This window comes from Miniopterus schreibersii (assembly GCF_964146895.1).
Source record: "Miniopterus schreibersii genome assembly, chromosome: 4".
NCBI lineage: Eukaryota > Metazoa > Chordata > Mammalia > Chiroptera > Miniopteridae > Miniopterus > Miniopterus schreibersii.
In genome coordinates this window covers 93,008,693-93,028,381 of record NC_138105.1, presented here as the reverse complement: position 1 = coordinate 93,028,381, position 19,689 = coordinate 93,008,693, and the positions used below count along the sequence as shown (strand labels likewise).

Sequence of the window (19,689 nt, the reverse complement as noted above, 5' to 3'; positions counted from 1 at the left end):
ATTTTAAAAATTGGATTTGTTTGCCCTTAGCCTGGCTGTGAGGACTCGTTAGGAGCTGGACTCTTCATGCTTCCTCTGGATACACAGAGACGGGGCTCGACTTAGCAACTCAAGGGAGCCAGTCTCCTGTGTTATTTCTAAATCTCCACCAGCGCCCTTCCCTCCGTCCCGAGTTCTAGCAGAGACACTGCAGAGTGCTCTTTACGCTCTTGATAGAAAGCACCTGGGCATTCTCGAGTGTTTTCATGGATTTTCAGCCACGCTCATGTAAAAACCATGAGGTTCTTTTTTAAAAAAAAAAAAAAAAAAAAAGCACCATTCCTCTTTCTGATATAATTGTTTATTAATTTTCAGATCACTCTCTAAATAGTGTGCTTCAGATCAGACCGTCGCACACAGCCACTGAGTCTTCTGTGCCGCAAAAAAGGGCTTTTCAGACATTATGCTCCCTTCTCATGTTCGTTGATGTCAGCTTTCAATCCCAGGGAGGTATTTTCTGTTGAGTCACTCTAAAAACAACTCCTTCTAAATGCCTTTTATACTTAGGGGAGAAATGAAATCAAGCGCTTTCTTATCATATTAAGTGGATGCATTACATGTTAACAAGCATTTTCTTATTTTTATAATGGAAAAACTGTTAAGCACAATTTCACTCTCAGCTAATTGTAATAAAGTAGATTTGCTTTTAGACTGAAATATACGAAACGCTCTGAGAAAAGCAGCCAACCCGAGGCGGGGCTGCAACTCCCGGGGAAATGCTGACCTCTTCATAAATGGATGTAATTTCATAGATAGGTCAGGCCTCTGTGCCCTCCCTGAACTATAGATTTCCAACTGGATCCCTGCTTGATAGTTTCAGACATTGCTATAAATAAATTGCAAAAAAAAAAAAGAGAGGAGGGGGGGCATCGTTTTGCTAAAACCCATAGTTACACATGCAATGATATGGCCCTCTATTTTCAAATACCATTTGAGTACATCTGATGAGCAGGCAGCTAAGGGCAGTTATAGTTAGTTTTCCAAAAATATTTCTCCGCTTCCTCCCGAACAGCAAGGTCAGGCAGGCCCTCGCGCTCACCTTCCCTGGCGGGCCCAGCCCCGCGGCCGCAGCTTCCCCTCCCGCCCTCAGAGCAGTTACTGCTGCTCGGCTGATTCCCTGATTGGGCTCTTAGCATATGCTCCCTGTTCATTATCTTTTATATGTGCACGTACTACTTGTCCAAGTAGCGGGCTCTCCTTGACTGTAAGGACAATATCTTCGAGTGCTTTCCCTCTCCTGCACATGGCACCGCGCTCTTGGCTGGGGCAGGTTTTCAGCAGAGTTTCTGGGTGGCGTGGTGAGGCCTTCCCCGGCTTGCCCTGGGACACAGCGCCTGGAAGAGTTTCTGCTGTGGCCACCGCGGAGCTCTGTACTCGTAGGAGCTTAGCACACGTTGAGTAAAACTGGAGCAACTGTCTCTCAGTCCTGGTGAGCGGGCGTTTCGCTCCTGGACTCACTGGCATCGCGTTTCCAGGCCCATTGCATTCTTCCGGCCGGTTCCTCCTCTTTGAACCCTCTGGTCGGTGGCTCACCAGCCTGGCTTTATATCCAAATGGCCTGGAAAGCTTTATAAAATGAACCTGCCAGGGCCCCACCCAAACCCTAAAATATCAGAATAGTCAGAGATAGCAGTTTTACAATATTGATCATTCCGACCTGCAACCAGGTTTTAAAACCACTAAAAATCCTACTCAAAGACTATTTGCTTGCTAATGCCTGGCCTTAATTTTCCCTTTCCTACACTTTTCCCAGACTTTATATCTGATGGAAAGTGCACAGGAAATGATGGTCTATGTATACGTATCCACACAGCTCATTCCCCACAATCCTTTCCAAAAGATGTGAGGCAGCTTTCAAAATCATTTTAGAATAAAATAAATATCGAGGGAATTAAAACTAAACAAATATTAGGGTAGAAAACAAATAACAGAAAGGCGTGAGGGTAATGTTTGCAAACAGGGATGCATAATGTCCTGTTTAAAGGCTTAAGGTGGACCATGGAATTATTTAAGTCTACACTCGCTAGCAGCCAGAGCAAGGAGACATACATAGTCTTCCTAAGGTAAAGGCAGTTCATTTTTCTAGGCAGCGATGGGTCCTTATAAAGAGGAAAAATTCTAGCTGTGATGGACAACACCTCCCCCTGAGTCGTTGTTACACACAACAATGCCGTTCTCGGCTATTGCTCAGTGCTTCCATAGGTGTAGTCTGCTAGCATCTTGACACAACACAATTTGGCAAAAGCAATTCTACAAGGAGCCTAAACTGTACAACTATTCAGAAAGCAAACTTTAGAAAATGAATGCCCTTCAGCTAGTCTTCCTTACATTTTTTCTCTTGTGACTGTGTTTTTGGTAACAATCTGCAAAAGTTGAAGATTCTCTTCAAACAGGAGAACCCAGTATATTGATATGCTCGGTTGCTAACTCAGGGAAGACTCATTGTTGGATGATCATCTGTGTAGAGAGATAGCTCTAGTCTTTTTTTTTATTATTATTATTAAAAGTCCAAATCCAAATCAAGACAGTGCTTGGGATGCTGAAAACCCATCTCTAAGGGCATTTGGAAAAGAAAATTTCTTTGCACTGGGCCCAATTCTTTCTCAGAAGACAGTTCTTGGTCAGATTTCATGTTGGAATAAAGAGTGCTCACTGTGTAACCTAATGCACTCTAGAGCTGAGCTATGCACCAAAATGTTCCTTAAATATGAATTTCAATAAATATTCCTGTGTTTGAGGTCCTCACCAGCTTTTCAAATAGAAGACTAGAGGTGATGGTCACCCTGAGCTCACCTACAATACCCAGTCATGTGGTATATGTCCTTCTGTAATGAGCACATGTAACCTGAGAGGTTAAATCCAAAGGACAGGATTTGATGGGAAGAAACCAGCTGTCGTGCACAGGATTCCTGGAGACCCGACTTTCTGCCTCCCACCCCTCACCGCTTGCCTGGCCTTGAAAGAATCCATCTCCCCTCACATGCAAAATTGGTGTTTTACTCTGTGTTGCCGTGTTGCTTAGCATTGTTGCTAAAATTAAATGTGAGAATGCCAGTGAGCAGTCTTTATAATCTTTAAAACGCTTGCTAATTGCAGGTATTTGTTTTTCCTTGGACTCCTTAAGAGCACTAGCCCGGAGAGTGAAGAGGGAAACTGGGTCTCAGGAATCAATAGAAAGGAGCCACCTATAGGCTCCCTGGTCCCCTCCTCTCCCTGCACAGCTGTGTACGGATACAACGGCGGCTCCATTTCCAGTGACCTCACCTCACTAGCTCGGTCTTTGGCATAAGTATGAACTATATCACTTCAGCATCCTAACTCCAGAACAGCATCCTAACTCCAGAACAGCCTCCTAACTCCAGAACAGCCTCCTAACTCCAGAGCAGCCTCCTAACTCCAGAGCAGCCTCCTAACTCCAGAACAGCCTCCTAACTCCAGAACAGCCTCCTAACTCCAGAACAGCATCCTAACTCCAGAACAGCATCCTAACTCCAGAACAGCATCCTAACTAACTCCAGAGCAGCATCCTAACTCCAGAACAGCCTCCTAACTCCAGAACAGCCTCCTAACTCCAGAACAGCCTCCTAACTCCAGAACAGCCTCCTAACTCCAGAACAGCCTCCTAACTCCAGAACAGCCTCCTAACTCCAGAACAGCCTCCTAACTCCAGAGCAGCATCCTAACTCCAGAGCAGCCTCCTAACTCCAGAACAGCCTCCTAACTCCAGAACAGCCTCCTAACTCCAGAACAGCCTCCTAACTCCAGAACAGCATCCTAACTCCAGAATTGCTGTGCTTCTCGCTTGCTGCATGTGGCATGGACGTGTGTTTATTACGTAACACAGAGTTCACGACAGGCACTGCCACCCTTCACATGTCTCCAGTTCCTTCCCACAACTAGACCTAAGCCCCAGCAACCACGCCACCTAGATAGCGGCTATATCCCCAAGCCCTTGTAAATTGTGCCACACGCAGCAGTTGTGCAATAAGAGCTGTGGCAGTTTCTCATTCGTTGGTCCCTTTGAGTACTATCATCCCCATTTTTCAGGTGAAGAAATTGAGGCTCCATGAGGTGGTGCAATTTGCCCCAGGTAACAAGGCTAGCACGTGGGGGGTTGGGGTTTGAACCCAGGCCTGCCGGCTCTCGTGACCCTGCTGTGTGTCGCCTGCTCTACAGACCACGCAGAAACTCTCCAAGGATGCAGGGCCCCCCTCTGTGCAGCTCAGGGCTTCCTGTGTCTCACAGTGATTCTTATTTGTGATGCAATTATCTATTTGGCTTTATATAAGGTGTCCCAAGAAAAGTATACACTCTAACAGCTGATAACTCAATTTTCACTCCTTTTCAGGTTTAACTGATTCAAAATAATGGGTGAAGCCAGGTTAAGCTTTGAACAAAGAAAATTTATCCTAATGTGCCACTGGACTTTTTTATGAGGATACATAAAGTTTACGGTACAAAACCAGCAATGGTCAGGGAATTGATGGCGCACAAACACCAAACAAAATGATTCCTGATGTTTGCGATTCCACTGCTTCACGTTATCAGCAGTGCCTGGACCAGAATGGTCATCAGTTTGAAAACAGGCATTGACCAAAAAAATAAAATAAAATAAAAAAATTGATTTCTGTATATTCTTTTAAATTTTGAAAATGAACTGTATGTTAATAAACACCGACTTTATAATCATTCAAAGTGCATATACATTTTTGGGGGACACCCTATATGTTGGTCAGTAAAGTAAAATGAGCTATGTCCTCGGTTTGGCTTTAAAAATGCCCCATCTTTTACATTTTGTAAAATTTTACACTTTCTGTTATATTCTTGCACACAGCAGCTGAAATGTCCACAAATTTGGCTCTTAGCTGCCTTGTGATTAAAAGAAGGAGTCTAACGCTATTGGCTATAAGAATCATAGTGTCTATAAACTACCAAAAAAAGACCTGTCTTTTTAAGAGAAGCATTTATTTTTCTCATACTGAGCGTCTTTTCTTTCCTCCGTGAGCTGTAATAAAGAAATGTCATCCAGGGCCTCTTCTGCAGCCCCGATTTTTGGGGAAATGCACGCTGGAGTTAGTGCCAGCACAGTTCAGAGGCCTCAGCAAACATCTACCTGCCCCAAACCCTTGCACTCCCAAGCTCTGGCCTGATTTCGAGGGATGGCCCTCCTGGTACACACTCAAATCCTATCTCCTTTGTGCGGAAAAATAAGATTTCATGCACAATCAAGTTTATCTACCCCAAATCAATAAAAGCATTAAAACAGGTATAAAAAGAAATACAGTTAACCAATTTAAATATTATTGAAAGTCTTGTAGCGCCACAGATACGCGGAATGTGAGGTTTCCTGGCTAAAAGGTGTGTTGAGCGTTGTTCGGGCAACACTAGAATGCTTTCAAACTAGGCGCAGCCACTTAGGGACGCTATTCAGGTGCTTCCCTCGTCTGAAAGGGAGTGCTTTCCTATAGCATTAGTTTTATAATGAGCCTTTTCAGGCAAATTTCAAAGGGTGCATGGTTCACATACTTTCAACCAAATTTGCTCATAAGTTAGCATCTGACAAAGGCTAATGCTTAATTGTCTCTAAAGGGGCTATAGAAGGAAAACATTTTCCTTCTTCACAAACATGGAGCTAAACAGCGGGGCTCCCTCCCATTACCACCCCTCCCAAATTTTTATAGGTACAATGGCTCCGTAAAGAGCTGGCCATGAGGAGACTGGGAACAGGGATGGCAGGGTGACGCCAGCCACCCCTGGTCTGAGCACCCTCAGGGATCAAGGCTCCAACCTGGAGGCTTGAAGGGATCCAGATTTGCCATCTAGGTCAACTTGCATATCCACCAATTCACTACCTGCACATGCCTTGAGCTAAGACATTTGCATTTGCTGAGCTCCACCCCACTCTGTCAATGGCAACACCAGGCGGCTGTGCTGGACAGATGGCCTCAGTGACCACGTGGCTGGCTGGTGGCCCGCTAACAGCACAGGTGGGCAGGAGAGCCAGGGGCGTGGCCTCAGCAACCTTGCCCGGCCACTTCCCGTGGGACTTTGGATAGTGAATTAAGCTCTCTGTGCCTCAGCTGCCTCATTTGTCAACTAGGGACGATTACAGCGCAGCCCTCCTAGGGCTCTAGCGAGTAGTGAATGAGTTCGTGTAGGTGAAGCGCTTAGAGCCGCACCCCGCGTGGGCAAGAGAGTGCGCTGGGTGCCTTGCCTGCCGCACCCTTCCCACCCCCGCGTGGGGTCTCTTGGAAAAGCAGCCACCTGCTCCCTCCCTTTGATTCCTTCATTGCTCTCCTGTGTCGTCCAATGAGGGGCACACGTTGGTGAAACCTCCACATGCTTTATTTTTCCTTTCATTCTAGAACTTTTGCCACGTTTAAGGCGCAAATGTCTTCTGGGATGTGGGGTGCTGGGGAGAGGGAATCCTTTTTAAACAATGGCACTGAGGAAAAGGACAGCTGCCCGGGAAGACGACATGTTAAAAACAATGATATGATTAAAAATAAATAGACAAATAAATAAAAATGATAATAAAAAAATAAATAAAATGCAATAATAAAATAAAATAAACCAGCAGCAACAACAACAACAACAAAATGATATGAGAAAATCCTTCTGGAAACGAAACGTTTTGAACCTATCCGGTCTTGAGAAGACTGGAGAAATAAGCAAACAGGAAAAAAAAAAAGTCTGCGATAGAAAAAACAACCCTGCTCTTGCAAACCTTTTAGAATCGCAAGTAGTTTTCATAATCGTGACACTTAGCGCTATCTGATAGTATCTTCTATCGATTGCCAGGTTTTAAGACAATAATCATTACATCATTACCTGCAGCCTAAGCAGTGTAGCGGAACCTCCTAATTAGGATAAAAAGCAGAGCCAGGAGCGGCCCCGGCAAGTCACAGCAAGTCAATATTTTTAATAAAGATTAATTAAAAAAAACTCGACAGGGTTGTATTCGAGGCAGTCCTGGCATGTCTATTGATTACCAGTTGGCATTACATCTCATAAAGGGCTCATTATGTCCAGCATCAATCTAAGCGGGATGCTTCCCCCCCTTTTAAACAATATTGATTTGCTTTGATGTGTTTTTTTTAAGCACAGTTTGGGAACGGAGAAGACTGAGAAACAGGGTCCGTCACATTGCGGGACGCCCAGTACGAATGGCAAAGACGACCCGCGCCAGTTTCTCTCCGAAGCTGGCTTCTGCGACTTCCCAGGCTGGCAGAGGAAGCCTGCTTGCCCCACTGTCACCCAAAGGGACCCCGATTCTTAACGGGCATCAAAAATCCCAGGGCAGCGGGCTCTAGCTGGCATTCTTCTGCGGGAGGATGGAGTTTTATTGCCCCCTGAGATAATTCTGCACGGGTTCCCTCCCCACTCCCCACTGTTTCCTTTATGTATTTATTTTTATGCAAATCAACAGCAAGCCCTTTGGAAAGCACCTCCACCTTCCCGCTGCAGCGAGGCCTCTGTGGGGAAGAGGGCGGCCACAGGTGCCCGCAGCTCATGAATATGCAGCCCTGACATTTGAAACCCCTTGCAGGTTCCGCAGCCCCTCTCCCCACGATGCCAGGCGATGCCAGGCGATGCCATGCTATGCGCTCCCAGGCACCTGGGTTGTCAGGAAAACAGCCACGGCTGCATGCTGCTGCAAATCCTGCCTGAAGGAATCCAGTCCCTGCTTCTTAAAAGATCGCAGACTGATCCTCTTAATAATACTTCAAATACAGAGAAACCTCAATTCTTTTTTTTTAATTAAAGAAAGCCGGTGCTGCGGATGCTAGGTGGCAGTGCTGTGTAATTAAAACTCCAAAGGACTCCGCTCCAATTTGTGACTCAGGCCACCTACTTTTCTAAACACAATCCTAAGGTATAATTAGGAGTAAAACACATTCGGAACTCATGGTGCTCCCTCAGAAACTCAAGAAGTCGTGGCAAAGCCTTCACCACCAGAAGGGCAGTATTTTTCACAAAGAACCTAAGCTAGGATAAATGTAAGTGAGTCTGTTACAGCATTTGTTAAATGACCAAACTAATAACAATCATTTACCAGAAAATGAATTAGTTAGATAAAACAAACTATATTTTCCTATTATCAGTGATATCATGCATTGATGTCATTTTAGGAATCTTCCACTAGTAATTTTTTTAATAATGAAGAAACCTAGAACACCTGCTGTCTAGATGCCGTATGTAGCATGACCAGGAATCATTCATTCATTCATTTGTTCCAAATATCTATGAAGACATGGTAGGTAGGCTAAGGATAACATTAGGCAGGATGAGGGAAACAAGTGTGCATAATTCATGGTCCTCACACTCAGGGATATTGTAGTGTAGAAAGGGAAACGAGCCCAGCCGGGCGTGGCTCAGCGGTTGAGCGTCGAGCTGGGATCCAGGCGATCAAGGTTCAATTCCCGGTCAGGGCACATGCCCGGGTTGCGGGCTACAGCCGATCAATGACTCTCTCATCATTGATGTTTCTATCTCTCTCTCTCCCTCTCCTTTCCTCTCTCGGAAATCAATAAAGATATATTAAAAAAAAAAATTTAAAAAAAAGAAAAAAAGAAAGAAAGGGAAACGAAACAGCAGCTGGTGTTGCAGAATATAAGTAGCCGACTGGCAAGAGGGCACACAGCAGCCTCTACGGAATAACTCAATGGGCCAGGGCAACTCTTCGGTGCAGACGGAGACTGAGACGTGTCTATGCTCCTTCCTCACAGCGAAATCCTTTCTCCATAAATGACCGACGGGAAAAGCCTGTCCACTTACTTCCTGTCTAAACTAACTCCCCTCCCAAAGAGGTGGAAAAGGAACACTGGCCTGGCTCTAGCTCTGATGGGACTTTGGAATAGGACCACCTCAGCTTCTCATTCTGGCTCCACCCCTAACTAGGTGGGTGACATACGACTCTGTCTTAGTCCCACTGTCAAGCAAAGAAACACTGGGCCTATGTCCTGTGATTGTTGGGAGGGTTGAGGAGCACAAGCCTTCTCTTTGTGGTGGTAAAAAAACACACAGTGCTCTAAAATTAGATTTGACACCACTCTGTAGATGTACTCTGTAGGTATCATTGAGTTGTATACTTTAAACAGATAAACTTTATGATATGTACATTTTATATCAATAAAGCAATTAACAGATCGAAGATATATCTAAACCACAGAATGCACAAGGTAATAATAAAGAAGCATTGATGGACAAGGAGAAGTTAAAACTATTAAAATGGTTTGGCCCAGTGTATACATTCTGAAAACACTAGCTCATCTTTTGGGCCTTCAATCATTCCTTGTCTGATCTTGGGAAAGTCACTCTGGACACTGGGAGAGTCCCCTGAGGCTTCAATTTCTTACTTAGTAATGCCTTGGGATACATTCCCCTATATTGGATTTTAGTTCTAAGATTACTCTAGACCCCCGGAAATGCTTTCTGAGATTCCCTAGTCTTCCCTAGTCTTACTCCAATGAGAAGGGGAATCTCCTTCTGGCAAGCGCAGCCTCAGTGTGGGCGCTGCCTGGGAGCTGTCTGCCTCCTTCGACTGAAGGCACAAGCTCTCGTCCACCTAAAATTCCTTCCTTATTTTCATGTACTTTATGGAGCCTGGACTGTTTTTGACTTGTGGGGAAAAGAGAGAGAACATCATACTCTAGAAGAATGGTTCTCAACTCTGGGTTCATATTAGGGTCACCAAAGGCACTTTTGGAAAACAGACCTATACTACTGACACCCCACCTGGAGACCAATTCATTCTAAATCTCTGGTGGCTCCTCAGTATTGTTCCTCAGAAGCTGCTCCAGCGATTTCTGTGCACACTGAGGGGTGTGAACCTCCGCTGAGTGAGTCCTGAGCAAGATGAGATCCTGTTCACCTAGAGGGATCAGGGAGGGGGAGGTGCTCTTTGAACTTGTACCTTGAAAAGCAGTAAGAGATGCATGAGGAGGTGGAATGAAGGAAAGGGATTTCTAAGCAGGGCAGCCCATTGCTCTGCTCCACCTTGTTCCAGAAGATGAAGCATTTCTAGAGAGAAGGGTATAAATAATCCAAGAAAGGAGCGGAGAGAGATATATTCTGAAGGGATGGTAGGCAATCAAAAGCTAGGTGAGGAGACTGGCAAGGGAAGGAGGGGTTTGGAACTAAAGGCAAAGAGAAAATGCCCTGCTGCCGTTCTTGGACAGGGCGACGCAGAGAAAGCCCCCCGGCCGAGCTCTGTGTCCCTATGACAAGGCGAATCGGCCTGCTGCTGAGTCACCTTCAGTGAATCTGTCTTACGCAACCAGTGGGCCCCTTCGTCTCCCTTCCTCTGCTTCATGTGACATCATGCCCGATGCCAACCTCCCACCCAACCCCAGGGTCCGTCACTGCTAATCAAGGCAGAATGTCAAGTCTTCTTCATTGGAAGCCCTGTGCACATGCTTCCTGTGCTCGTAGAGGAATGAAGAGAGTTGGAAAATAATGGTCACATATCCAAGTAGAAAACAGTGACAGTGATGCTGACGTATGGTCAAGGAACGAGAAAAGGAGGCCTGGAGCCTCGTGTTCATTTCTGCCTCTGAAATGCACGAAGTGGGAGAAAGTTCTGAATTATAGCTCAGATTATAACTCAAATTATCCTTTTGATTTTAATTTTATAATTTTGATTGTAGTTATAACCTGATTTAAATTTTAAATTTTAATTGGACTAGAACTTTAATTTCAAAATATAATTTTCAATAGCTCACAAAAAGGTAGATCCCTCCGGATAATTAAGGGCTGGCAGTCCAGTTTTCTCACGCCCATAGGTCCCTTCAGGCAGTGGGAGGCTGTAGCCAGCCAGCGCCGGCACAGAAATGCTGATTGTTGACTTTCTCAGAATTGGGTTAGCTGACTGACGTCGCATCAGTACATTGGTAGTTTGAAGCTGGTTGTGGTGGGAGTATTTGCACCATAAAAACTGGCAAAGACCACAAGTCAGGGCTCCCTCAATTCCAGAGTCCCTTGTTAAGCACTTATGAGTACACTACGGCTTCAGGCCACAGGTTCGCCCAACTCTAAGACACTCCATGCACACTGTGGTGTGAATGGCTCCCCTGAGGCCACCATGAGTTGATCAATGTCATGGTCGTCATCCCATTATTCTTACCTCCATTTGCTAGAATAATAGGACTGCTATTCCAGGTCTGTGCAAATAATCCTTGCTCAAATGGCCTAGAGTGGCCCAGGTGTCAAGAAATGGGTCACTCATTTTGCAGGGGTTTTCCAACTCTAATCCACCCATAGTCATGCTTATGCAAATCACAGTTATCCAAGACCCCACATAATTCAAAATTCATACAATTCAAGGTGAATTTTCCCTTAGGAATATAGACCTGTAGCCATTAGTAGAATGTTTGTTTTATTTCCACTTTTAATTTTCTTGCTATCGTTTCTAATATTTTATAGAAGCCACACTCCCAAATTAGCAATATAGGGTCCATAGGTAGTTGTTACACCTTCTTCACGAAACTGTCATCACATGTAACTTCCTTTTCAAAATTAGTGAACTTCAGAAACATTTTCGACATGAGAGGCAGCATTACTACTACTGAATACTTAGATGTCATGGTTATAACATACAAAATACATAGTGACAGTGAGCATGGCAATGACATAATAATTACTAACATCATTTATAAAAAACGGTGTGGATCAATGATACTAAAAAACAGGTATTTGAAATTACCAACTAAATTAGCATTGCTGATAGTAAAGTTTATAATTAATGCATCTGGTCTGCAGCTTTCAAACTGCAAATCCCAACTGTAATGTTTGTAAATGGAAGGAATCACATTGTTTCACATTTTTCATATCCTACACATTTTGTTTTAGTAAATTTAAACTGTACTATCTCAGAGCCACATAAACTGTGACTAGTCACAAGAATGATCTGGGACACTTGTTAAAAGTGAAGGTTTCTGATCTCTTCTCCTGGGTTCATAGGAGGTCGAGGGCATTTTGGACAAGAAACCCGAATTGCATCAGAAAATTCTGGCGTGGGTGGTATAGGTGGACTTGGATCAATATTTCATATTGATCTAATTCCTCTATTGTTTGAAGACTCAAGCTGAAAAATCCTTGAACGAAAGGCTTCAGCTTGTATACAATGAAGCAGATGTTTTCTACACAGCTCCTCAAGTTTAACTCTATATAAAGCGAATACGCTTGAACTGTACCTCCCCTCAGGGGAGCGGTTCAGTGAGACATGTTACATCCGTGAGCCACAGGGCAGCTGCCACTCGGCACCTTCTCCGCCCCAGGAAAGCTCTACAGGGAAAGGGCCTCTGAGATTCATGCCACACCTCATTTTAATCATGGGCACAATAACCCCCATCTCTTCAAAGTCATTTAGCTGTGAATTTTCAAGAATGCATCAAGTAGATTTTCTATGGGCCCATCTGCGAGGCACATTTATTTTCTGTGACTGTTTTGCTGAGCACAATGAAAACCTTGACTGCTAATGAACGGGACCCGGGAACCGCGCGGCGGCTGGCGGCTGCGGGGCCCTTGGCGAGAGGAGAGTCTTTTCACCTGGAGCCACAGCCGCAGGTTTGTTGATCTGGGGGAGCTTTTCAATGCCAGCCTTTTAGCCGGCTGTTTCCCTTCTCTCTCATGCACTCCACTTGAAGAGCAATTTCTATGTTCTTCCCGGCTACAGAGCCAAAGAGCTAAAAGCAATCTTCTCTCCTGCGTTCAAGGCAACAGGACTGGGGGTGCCGATGAGACATAAGTGTCTGAAGCTATCAGAAGGAAGGGCTCTGGTGTGCAGGCACTAGAAATTGAGAGCTTAAGAATTTCGGCTTTGGAGTCATCACTTCCATAACTCTCAGTTTTATCATCTGTAAAATGAGATTAATAATAAAATCTACCTCATGGGGTGATTAAGGGAAAAATGAGATAAAGCAGGTGGAGTCCTGAGCAAAGGAGACGGCAAGGGGTAAGCATATAATCAGTCACTGTATCATATATATGGCATATTATTTATAATATATAACCGATCGAATGTCAGCCAGCATCAGTATTACTCAGAAGAGGGGGAAAAAACCCTATAATCTTACAGTCATCATGACCAGTCAGTCTATGCACAGAGCTGCCAATAATACATCACTTTCTTGCCAGGCACTGTATACAGAGGAACACCCATTGTCCCCTGGGATTATAATCTCTGTGATATGAGGAGCATATTAACTGAGCACTGGAAGCAAAAAATAGTTCGTGTTCTGTTATCACACTGGTGCAAGCGTGAGGAGAACACATCCCTGAGCCAAGCACACTTCAACACAGCGCTCTGAGTGATAAATACATTTCTAGGGAAACTCATATGATATTATGGGCTACAGCAGCTGCTATGCCTAAATGCATTATAAATAATTATTCTGAGTCCACACGGATCTCTCAGTGATAGATGATCAGACCATCTAATTTTATCAACTCCCATAAAAGTGTTTATAGTATTTTATAGAACCTTGTCCTCCAAGTTAACTCAATGTGGAATTTATAATCGCGTAGTTTACCCATTGGTTGAAATGGGATAATTCTGTAATATTCATCAAACCTTAGTAGGTTGATTATAGCGTCAAGCTGGACTCAACAGTCACTGTGATATTTTCAGAAAGGCCTAGGAAATGGGTTTAACAGAAGTAGCACTGTGAGAAAGATATTTTTTTTGAAGAAGAAATACATCAGGTGACAAGAGGTTATTTCAAATGAGAAAGCAGAAGTAGAATCTGAACGTGCTTCCAAGTGCAAAAGGCATCCTCGGACCCTCCCCCGAGTCCCCGCCTTTCATAGAGCCTTCAGAGTATTTGTGTGTCCATTACTCGACACAGGCCACTGGTTTTATCACTATTTACCTATCTGGGTTTGTTAGACGGCAATCTCCTGGAGGGAAGCTAATGCATTCTCACTTACATTTTTTCTCCCATTGTGCCTAGCATGCAATTTTGTTCACGGTATTTATTTGTTCAATATGCTGTTGGAAAACATAATTGAAGTGTGAACAGTATTGCTTAAATGTCATAGAAAAAGTGTGTAGAGGCAGGCATTTAAAAAGGTAACGACGGTGTAAATAGATTTGTCAGTTCAAGGATGAATATTAATTTAAGGAAAGAGAAATGTATTTCTGTTGGGGGAGGACAAATATTCCGATACCCAGAGCCGCCTTGTAGAACATGACTGGTTTCTTTCATGCATGCAGCCGTTCACCTCGCCCATCGGGAAGCATGGAGGGGGCGGTCAGAAATGGACTCTGGGCTCAGTTGTTTCAGCGCCAGGCCTGTAGCCCTGCTACTGCCTAAGTGACCTCTGATTAAGTGACATCCCTGAACCTCAGTTTCCCTGAGGTATAAAATAGGAGTAACAGTCACAATAATGCCTGCTTTATGGAGTTGTCATTCGAGATAAATGGAGTAATCCATGCAATGTGCTAAATAAATTTAGCTGCCAATTTTATTTGAGTCTAGTACCTTTATAGCGCTGTGTTACTCGCTGCACGGAGTTTAAGACATTAGCCTCCTGCTCCTAGAAGGTTGCACTAGAGCAGGTAAGCCGGCCACAGAGGACAAAGCTTAAGTGTATACGATTAACAGTCATATTAATTCAGGGGCAACTGAGCGTCAGTCCAGCTGAATAAGAGAGGGCTAGATTGAGTGAGCCTTCTCAGTATCAGGCCTTGCCCGGGAAACCACAGCTTTCCCTTTTTCTCCCCCCCACGCCCCCCACAGCTGAGATTACCCCTGGACTCTGAGAAATGTGGGATTTCAAATTCTGGCACCTCAACAGATTTGGGTACATTATGTGAGAGGGGGAAAAAAATGGTTTTACGGAGAGTAGGAAATAGTATAAAAATAAATCCTTCGCCGCCTTAAATTAGCAACTTGAATCGCCCTGTGGATGTAAGTTGAGGAATAAGAATATTACTGGGAATAGCTAACCTTACGGAGCACTCTCCCCCGCCGGCGGCCGAGGGAGGAGCCAGTGCGCGGAGGGCCTCGCGGCCCGTTCCTCCCGCACACCCGCCTAGAAGCGAGAAGCGCCGCACGGGTGGGCAAGGCGGGCTCCCGGTGTGAGCACACCGAGCACGGTTTATTCTATCATTAGTTATTCGTTATTGGGTTATTATGATGTTTAACCACTTTTGCCCGCCCTTGTATCCACGGTGCCCTCCTCCGGGAGGGTGGAAGAGGCTTCCACTAGCAACTTGGTTCTCCTTCTGATCACTGACTTGAGTAGCACAAAAAAGCAAAGCGAAGCGGCCCCCCAAATATAAGAGATCCCACAAGGCGACGGGATCTGAGGCACCCTTGGCCGGCAGGAGCCTTACTTGCGGGCCACGGGAGCTGCCAAGGACAGGCACACCCCGACGTGGTAAAACAGGAACGTGCTCCCCACTTGGCTTCAACTACACCGGCCCTATTAAGAGGAAAGCAGTTAAGTGAGGCCAAGCAACATCCCTGCAACTTTACATCTTCTTAAATGAAAACCGTTGAAAGAGCTCTAACTCATGCCATTCCAGCAAAATAAACGGACTTGTATTTACATCCCGAGGTAATATCTGCATTCTCTGTGCCTTAAGAAAACATTAATTATGTCCATGCGGGTCTAGTGTTCTTCGGTGTGTGCCCGGCTTATTTGTTTTATAGCAGTTCTCACGTCTCAGTTAGCAGCTCAGATTTATGAGACCATTCAATTGCTTTCTCCCCAGGATGCGGTACCTCAGAGCGTTTTACTCTCAGCTCCTAAAGGCTCAACATCTTCTCTTAGGTTAGAATGATTAAAGCAGGCGTTAAGTTTTGTCGGTATTTTTTTCTTAGACAATCATATCTTTGCAAAGAATAAATGGTTACTCATCATGAGAATCAGAGACAACACAGAATGGCCAGCAAGAACCAACCAAGAATTTGTAGATTGGATCTTTTCTCCTCATAGTCTGTCTCTTCCCTGCCCACACACACACACACCCTTTTTCTAGAGTGCACATCTCTCTCATAAGCTGATTTTAAATTTAAAACTGACACTACTTCCTTCTTAAATGCAATGAAAGACTTAAGAATCCCCCTCCGTAATTACTTATGTAGCCCTTTACCTGCCATGTGATAAAGCTCATTCGCCCACGCTCTCAGTTTACTGTAAGGAAACTAAAGCACGAGGAAGTCGTGTGGCCAGTGTTGGAAAAAAAGACCAGGCACAGAGAAAACTCTGAATAACTGACAATCTCTATAGGCCACCAACTGTCCAACCCCACATCTGGCTGAAAACCGCAGGTCCATGGACCTCATTTGGCTTGCAGGTGTGTTTTACATGGTCTGCCCAAGAATTTATAAAAACTGAATTCCTTGCAAATATGTAAAAAATTCTTTTGTAACACAGATAAAATCTAAATTTCCAGCTCACTTTCATATCGGAAGATCTGACACCACCAGGCCTGTGTCGCTCAAGAGAACACTTGTCAAGAGCTAGGAGTGGTGCCCATGTGTCTCTGCACTGCTTTGGTTTTGTCCCATTCATCTGAGCTGTGTCCTGAGGCATCTGAATCTAGACTGTTCCACTCACGTGTAATACCCCAAAGACGCCCCCCTCCATGGCGAGGTCCACCCACCTCTGACCAAGAGATAATAGAAAGCAGACTGAACTTAAGAATCCGAATTCTGGAACTGGAATAAAGTTTGAGATCCTTCAAGCTCATGGTTCAGCACCAGCTGTTGGGGATGGTCATGAGTTCACTTTTGAGTAGGATCAAGTTTGAGGGACTGAAATGTAGGTGAGGTGGTGTATACATGGGTAAGCATTGTAGGCAGGACTTTGCCCGCCATGACCTTTACACACATGTGTCATGTCAATGAATACATTACACTGCGAGAGATGCAATCAAGGTTTAACCGTGTGACCTTAAGATAGGGAGGTCATGGCGGACTATCCAGGTAGGTTCAACGTAATCACAGGGGCCTTTAAAAGCAGAGCTTTCTCTTGGCTAAGAGTGGTACAGAAAGTCAAAGTGGCAGAAGAGAAAGCTGGAGAGACTGAAACCATGAGAAGAGTGTGGGACACGTCACTGGCTTGAGATGAAGTTGGCCAAGGAAACAAAATGCTATTCTTACAACCACAAGCAACTAAATTCCACCAACCACCTCGATGAGGTTGGAAGTGGATTTTCTCCCGGAATTCCAGGAAGGAACGCAGCACTGCTGACACCTCGACGGCAGCCTTACGAGACTCTGAACAGAGAACCCTGCTTCACTACTCCCGGATTCCTACCCACGGAAGCTGTGAGATATTAAATAGACATTATTTTAAGTCACTAAATTTGTGGTCACTTGTTAAGGAGCAGGAGAAAACTAATACAGCTTTTTAGAAAAGAGAGATGGATGGAGGGATGATGAAAAAAAATCTTCCTCACCCTCTCCGACATTTTGCAGTTCAAAAGTGGGTGCATCTCCAGGTAACCAGATATGTCAGTTGAAGATCAATGTCTATATTTAAACTTGGGGTGGAAATATAAAGAGAAGGATTGGTATTTGAAGCAAAAGGATGAAGCATATTTTAGCGGAAAAAGCCCCCCTATCCAAGGCATTGCATGAGGTGCTTTACTTTATTGTTTAATCCTCATAGCAATGTGGTGAGGCAAATGTACAGATTTATTATTTTCCCATTTCACAGATAGGAAGACTAGGGCCCTGAAGTCTAAGTGACAGGTCAAAGACGGGCAAATCAGGGTAGGCTTTCAGGTAACCCAGGTCTTTCTGCTCAGGAAGCTCCCGTGGCCCACTGTTCAGACCAGTGTCCGTGTTTATGTGTACAGGGCAAAAATAATCACTTTAGAGACCGTGATTGGCACAATTCTTGAGGTTTTTAAAAAATATATATGTTTTTATTAATTTCAGAGAGAGGAAGGGAGAGGGAGAGGGAAAGGGAGAGGGAGAGGGAGATGTAGAAACATCAGTGAGCTGCCTCCTGTGTGCCCCCTACTGGGGATTGAGCCCAAAACCTGGGCATGTGCCCTGACTGGGAATCGAACTGGTGCTCAAACAACTGAGCCACAACGCGCAATGGCAGGGCCAGTTCTCGAGCTTTTGAAGAAAGCTTTTGGCAAACAGGACTCTAACCTACAGTAGATGTAGTTGGGCCCAAGTTCTATTCTATTCTCTCTGAACTAATGTCCTCGGGCAAGGACACCAAGCCTCCCAGCCCTGGCATCAGGGTAAATTCTACCACTGCAGCATATGGTGCCCGATGCTGCAAATGTGGCCTCTCAGAATCCCAGAATGAGGACTGGCAATCCTACACAGAATTCCACCGAGGATGGCTATGCATTTCTAATGCCTGCAGCGCGGGGCGAGAATCTTCTGGCATCTGCTCCAGGAAATCTGTGCCTGCCTTTCATCCGAGGAGCCTGGCGAAATTTCTCACCTCGGGTTCATCTTGCTCCACTGTGGTTTGTCCACATTAATCTTCTCCCTGATTTATCTCCTTTCATTCTGAACAGCTTGAATGCTATCGCTTCAATTACTGGACTTTCTTTGGGAAATTATTCTGTTGTTGTCTAATTGACCCTACTATTAAGTTTATTTTCTAATATCTAATTTATTCTATGCTCTTCTTTTCCCCCCCTCCCAGTTTCATGCCATTACTTTTTTTGTTTTTTATGTTTGTTTGTTAATCCTCATTTGAGGATATTTATTTAGTATTTTTTTTTAATATGTTTTTATTGATTTTTAGAGAGAGAGGAAAGGAAATGGGAGAGAGAGAAACATTGATGAGAGAGAAACATTGATCAGCTGCCTCCCACACGCCCCCTACCAGGGATGAGCCAGCAACCCGGGCATGTGCCCCAACCAGAACAGAACTGGTGACCTCCTGGTTCATGGGCTGAAGCTCAAGCCCTGAGCCACAACAGCCGGGCCGGAGGATATTTTTTCCATTGATTTTTTTAAAGAGAGTGGATGAGAGAGAGGGAAGGAGGGCGGGAGGGGAAGAAAGAGAGAGAGACAGAGAGAGAAACATGGATGTGAGAGAGACACATGAATTGGTTGCCTCCTTCATTTGCTCGACCGGGTGGGGATCGAACCTGCAACCCAGGTACCTGCCCTTGCCTGGGGATCGAGCCCACGATCCTTTTAGTGCACCGGCTGCCGCTCTCACCACTGGGTCAGGCCATTGCTGAGCCAAGGCCAGGCCATTACTTCTTATTTCTTTCTGTTCCAGTCAATCTCCATTTTTTTCCTTCCCTGGGCCTTATAATGATCCCTAATAGAAGCAAATACTTGCGGAGAACAGCCACCCACAGCACAGGCGCTGAGATGCTAAACTTCACGTTGTTCACTCAGGCTTCCAACCTCTCTGTCCCCACAGTACCCAAGAATGACTGGTTCTCTTTCCCTGGGTTTTACAACTCTTCACATTTTTATAGCTCAACCAGATTTTCTTTCTCACTTTTCTTTTGGCCCATGCTCCCTCCCTCCTTTTAAGCTTTCCTTTCTACCCTCTTTCCTGTTTTTCATTTCTCTTTCTCCCTCCCTTTCTTTCCCTCTTTACCTAAGACTTGCTATTTTCATTGACCTAAGGAAGCAACATTTTTCTTCGATACATTTTATAAAAGACAAGAAAGCATAAAAAACAAAATTTGAAAACAAAATC

The 19,689-nt window shown here is 44.7% G+C and overlaps 1 protein-coding gene across 1 annotated transcript in view; it reads right to left on the bottom strand.

Moving 5' to 3' along the window:
• LOC308556049 (teneurin-2-like) overlaps window positions 1-19,689 on the bottom strand; it is a 339,816-nt gene that overhangs the window by 110,092 nt on the left and 210,035 nt on the right. The gene's annotated exons all lie outside the window — the stretch shown is intronic.